A 5,738-nucleotide genomic window follows, 5' to 3' on the forward strand; every position below is an offset into this window, starting at 1 on the left:
TTTTGGTTCGGCAGTTTTATATTTCAGTCCATTCATCTTGTTCCTTTGCTTTTCTTACTCTTTTGTTCGGTTCAATTTGACTAAAATTGGTTCATCCAAATGAGTTTGGGATTTGGTACTAGTTTTTGGTGAGTTCTTGTCTTAGAACAATGATCCAACTCTAAGAAAAGTGCCTCTATAATGTCCAACTCAAGGTGATTCCTAAGAAGGTCAAGAACCTTTCTCTATATGGCTATTGGAATCACATCAGGAATTGTGTCAGGGCCATTCAACGATTCCTTAATACGATGCTGACCAAAGACGTTTAGCGAAATCCGGCACCGAGTTGTCACCTACATCAACGCAGAAGAGGAGGTAACAGTAAAATGTGGAAGCGTTGGACCGACGAGACCTCGGGAGAGCGGCCGAGCTCAACCCCTGAGGGTACATGAAGCTACAACGGAGAAGAGACCACTGCCCAAATATGCGCCCTATGAGCAGTAAAAGCACCAGACTAGGGCCCGAGCAAAGGGAGACGTGCCCTGTAATAAGTGTCTAATTTCAGTAATATTTCATATTAAAATATAGGCACTTATGAGGATTTATTGCTAATTTACATATAAAATAATCCCTAATGTATGAATTTATACCTTTTTACATTTTTTATGAGCTTTATTTGAATAAGAACATTTTATTCTCAAATTTGGTGTTAATTGCAGATTTATAGGGAGAATTGAAGATTTGGAACAAAGGAGAATAATTTGAGCTAAAAAGAGAAAGCTGGAAGGTCCTAGAATGGAAAAAGATGCATAGAAAGATTGAGCCTTTTTTAGGTTTATCACTTAGCACATTAGTGCGAGACATTAAACAACCTAACCCTAGAAAATTAGGATAAATAGGGGGCTAGAGGTTCAACCCTGGTGTGTCAGATGGAGAGGAAAACACCATAGAGTGAATTGTAACTCAATTGGGAGAATGAAGGGTGTTAGAAGTATGCGTGGCTAATTCTACCCTTTGGGATTTGGAGTAATCTGCTCAAACTCTTATGTATTGAGGTGATATCTTATATATTAATATTTAGTTCTTGATTGATTATTGGTATTGTTGTTTTACTTTTAACTTTCCATGACAAATTCAGAATCTTTAATATGACCGAGAGGTATTTTTAGGGTTCGGACCTAAACAACAATACTTAACATATTTGAGTGTCAGGAATAGACTTGAAATGTTAATTGCTATTAAACGTATGAGCTTCGTTCTAAGTTGTTCTTATAATTATGCGAGGGATTGATAGTTAGGGGACATTCTTAAGGATTTTATATGCGAGGAATCGATATAAATGATTTTTATACGGGCATCAATTTCAATCAAAGAACTTGATATTGACATGCTAATCAAAATACATGAGAGTGATAGAGATGAAACCTAATATCTATTTTTCCAATTGAAACAACTAATTCTTTATCTGTTTTCTTATTGATCATCGCCAACACAACCAATTTCAATATACTTTTAATTGTTTTGTTCTATATTTAACGATTATTGTACTTGATAATTCATTGTTCCTTGTGGGATCGATATCTGTTCTTAGGGACAATTATTACTTCTGACAAAGCGGTGCACTTCCGTAAAAAGTCATCAAGTTTTTGGCACTGTTGTCGAGAACTATTTTGATTTGTTGAGTATAGTTTCCTAAATATTGTGAATATTTTAATTGTTTTGATTTGTTTTAATTTCATGTTTATATTTGTTACTGTTTTTATTTTGTTTTAATCAAATTTGTTTTGATTTTATTTTTAATTTGCAGAGATTTGCTCTTATTATTTAAATTCTTATTTTGATTTTATTTGTTTCTATTTATTTTGATTTTTCTTTTGATTTGATTTTAATTTATAGATTTGCTGTTTTAAAAAAGAAAGTTGTTGTTTTCATTTTTTTTCTTTCTTTTCTTTACACGTTATTTATTTGTTTTTGTTTTTATTTTTATTTTTATTTTTATTTTGTTATATTTATTATATTTTTTTTCTACGTTCAGTTTACTTAGTTTATTTAGAGTTTACGTAGTTATCTTTAAATTATTTTAGTTAGTTGTTAAAAATTATAATTTTCTGTTTTATCTTCTTTTATTTTGCTTTTATTTTATTAATATTATTTATTTTTTATTTTAAGTACATTAGTATATTGTATTTTTAAGTTTTTATTTATTTTTGTTTTATATTTTATATTTTTTTATTTTCTTTTATCTTATGTTTAGTTTTTATTTTATGTAAGTTTTTATTTTATTTATATTTTTTTTCTACATATTTTTGTTATTTTTCTCTTAGTGTCATTTTAGTGTTTTTTTTTTTGTTTTTTTTTTATTTTCTTTTGCAGATTTGTTTTAATTTGTTTTTTATTTTTATCTTCAAATTTATTTTATTTTATTTGCTTTTATTTTTTTTTAAATAGAAAAAAATATACTTTTTTTTTCTCCACTAATATGTTTTAGGAAGAAAGCAACATGACAGAAGAACAAGCACCACCTCCTAAAAGGACACTTGGAGATTATGTCATGTACCAAGGGGCAAGGCATTTTTCTAGTATTACAATATCTGCTACCGCCAAGGCCTTGGAAATAAAACTCATTTTTCTCACTCTCATCATTACCCATCAATTCAAAGCAATGGATCATGAGGATCCATGTTCACATTTGTCTACATTCTATGAATTGGTGGGAACAATGGGCTTTCAATCACGTGATCTTGAAAATGTTTATATGTGCTTGTTTTCTTTGTCATTGGCAGGAAAGGTTAAGGATTGGTTCAGATCACTTCCAAATAAGAGTCTCACTAGTTGGAAGGATGTAGAGAAAAAACTTTTGCAAAGATTGTTTTCAATTTCTCGCTACATCAAAGCAAAGTCTGAAATTTTTGTGTTCAGACAAGGAACAGATGAATCATTCTGTGAGACATGGGAGAGATTTAAAATGATACTTAGAAAAAGCCCAAATCATGGGTTTGAAGATATTGCTCAACTAAGCATATTTCTCACTGGTCTCAGATCTGACACAAAGATGCTCCTAGATGCTACAGTTGGCAGCACAATGATGGCTCTTGATGTAGAACAAGCGACAAGGATTATTGCTGCATTAGCGTCAACTGATTATCAATCCCAACATGATAGACAAAATAATCAAAATGAAGGGTTGTTAGAAGATGCACTCTTGGCTCAAAATAAAATTCTGACACAACAGATTGAGCAACTAACATTTATACGTTGTTCATTCATCTCAAAGCTAGAGTCAATCAATCAGGTGTGATTTTTGTGGAGGTGATCATCCTAATGGTCACTGTTCTTATCAGAAAAATTCACCTGAAGTTGAGGATCCATCCATGCTTGAAAAAATGAGTAAAGTTGAAGACGCCCTAACAAAGCTTGTGATAATGGAAGAAAATAGCATGGCAACGATTAGGAATATAAAGATCCAGATGGAAAAAGTGGTCAAACAATTTGAATAAATACAAAGTAGCCAGTTTTCAATTGATAGCCAAACCAACCCAAAAGAGCATTGCAATAATGTAGTAACTGAAAAAGAAGGTGAGACTGGGAGTTAGAAAGAGAAAAGAAAAGAAGTGAGGAAGAAAAAAGTGAATATAAGGAGAGAGGTGTTCTTGAAAAATATTTATCATCTCATCCTCCTTCAAAAAAAAGAGAAGGAAAGAAAATTCTTTGATAAATTGCTCCCTAAAAATTATTTTGCAGGAAATTTGACGCAAAATTCAACATTTGAAAGATTTCGAAAGAATAGGAGCTATATTGAAGAAAGAAATATAAAGCTGGAGGATAAATACAGTGTCATTATTCGAAAAGGCTTGCCTAAAAAATTCAAGGACCTAGGGAGTTTTAACCTTCCCGTGTCTATAGGTGCTTTATTTGTAGACAATGCTTTATTGGATTTGCGAGCAAGCGTAAATATAATTCCTTTGACAATGTTGAAGAAAATAGGTGATTTGGAGATTAAACCCACCAATACTTGGAAGACCCTTTATGAAGTCTGCTAGAATCATAGTTGATATTGACAAAGGAGAACTTCAAGTTAGAACTCAAGATGAGGAGGTAACTTTAAATCTTTTTTATGGTCTTAAAAATTTTAATGCAGGGGAAGAATGTGTACAGAAGGAGGCAACCCAGTCCACATTTTAATTTTATGTTGTTACCTTTGTTGATTTTATTTTTCAAAAATAATAAAAAATAAAAATCCTATATGCCTCCTAATCATTTTGCAGGTTATGTATTTTGACCTGAGGACAAGTTCTATTATTCAAGGGGTAGATCCAACAAATGATAACAAACAGCTGGATGACTTCTTAAGAAGAGAGGATTGAAAAAAAATATGGTTTTATCTTTCTAATTATCTTTTATTTTCAGTTATTTGAATTTTATTTTCTGTTTAGTTTTTATTTTATTTTTCGGTTATTTTGTTTTCTATTTATTTGTTTATTTGCTTATTTGGTAATTTGAATAAATTTGGTTTTGTTAGTTTTATGTCTTGAATTAATTTTTTAAATAAATTTCAGTTTTAATTTGTTTGTTTTCTAGTTTATTTTTCTCAAATAAAAAAGAACTAGAATATTAATTTTGAATTGTGGAAAAAAGAATTTGTGTTTAAATATTAAATAGTAAGATGAATTAGGCATAGGTTAGAAAAGAAATATATGATTGAATCCCTATTCAAATGTAGTTAAAATTATGATACATAAAAATTTAACAGGATGATTGATTAGGACAGATAATGACAAGACAAAAAGGAATGGACCAATTAAACCAAGTGAGTGTGTGAACCTTAAATAGTTTTGAGAGTTTTACTGATGAATTGACAGTTGTGGTTGCTTAATTTTTATTTTTGTTACATCATAAAAGAGCATGAAGATGATTGAGGCATTTGTTGTGTTAATTAGGAGCCATGGCCAAATAGCCAACCTTTATCTGATTAGAATCTCATTTTTTATATATATCCCCCAAAAATTTTGTTATTATTGCACCTTAACCTTTGATGATATATTTTTCTACCCTTTAGCATGCTTAAGGAAGGAGAACATAGATGCAATACATATACAAGAGGGAATGGTTGGTTTTGATTGTGAAAGCTCAAAAAATTAAAATATAGGAAGAGTATTTTCCTATTATAGAAAAAAAAAAGAAACAGAAGAAGAAAAAGAAATAGAAAAAAAAAATCATCATGAAAAGTTAGAAAGAAAAAGAGGAAAAAGGTTCGAAAGAAAGTGATAATTAGATAACATATATGTTCTCTATAATTGAATCGTAGGTATGTTCTTCTTCTTTAAGATGTGCATTTTGTTATCTAAGAAAAACCAATATTTTTTGGAAGCCCAGTCTCACTACAACCCTTCAAAAGACCTCAAGATTCATGGTTCTAATATGTTTGTGATTTAAAGATGAAATGAAAAGTGATCCGATCGGTCATCGGTAGTCTATGACGTCAGCAGCAGAGAACCACGTGGACCGCTCGCGAGGTGACACGCGGACCAGGTGACAGATAGATCGAGGTGAACGTGATCGGTCGTCTCTAACCAAGTGACCACCGACAGGTCAGGCGGCAGAGAAGTCAGGGAACAGATCACCAGAACGGTGATCGGTGGTCAGTAACCAAGTGGCCACCAACAGACCAGTTTCCCCGATGAACGTCTGGAGGCAGAACGCAAGAAGCAATAGAGCACCGATCAGTCATCGGGTGCATGGTCATCGGGGTCTCGTGTTAC

The 5,738-nt window shown here is 31.7% G+C and overlaps 1 pseudogene; it reads right to left on the minus strand.

The window, feature by feature from the left end:
- Positions 1 to 2,870: 2,870 nt before the first annotated feature.
- On the minus strand, positions 2,871 to 2,976 carry LOC137808889 (small nucleolar RNA R71; annotated as a pseudogene).
- Positions 2,977 to 5,738: the final 2,762 nt, after the last annotated feature.

The sequence above is a fragment of the Phaseolus vulgaris genome, chromosome 3 (assembly GCF_000499845.2).
Source record: "Phaseolus vulgaris cultivar G19833 chromosome 3, P. vulgaris v2.0, whole genome shotgun sequence".
Classification (NCBI taxonomy): Eukaryota; Viridiplantae; Streptophyta; class Magnoliopsida; order Fabales; family Fabaceae; genus Phaseolus; species Phaseolus vulgaris.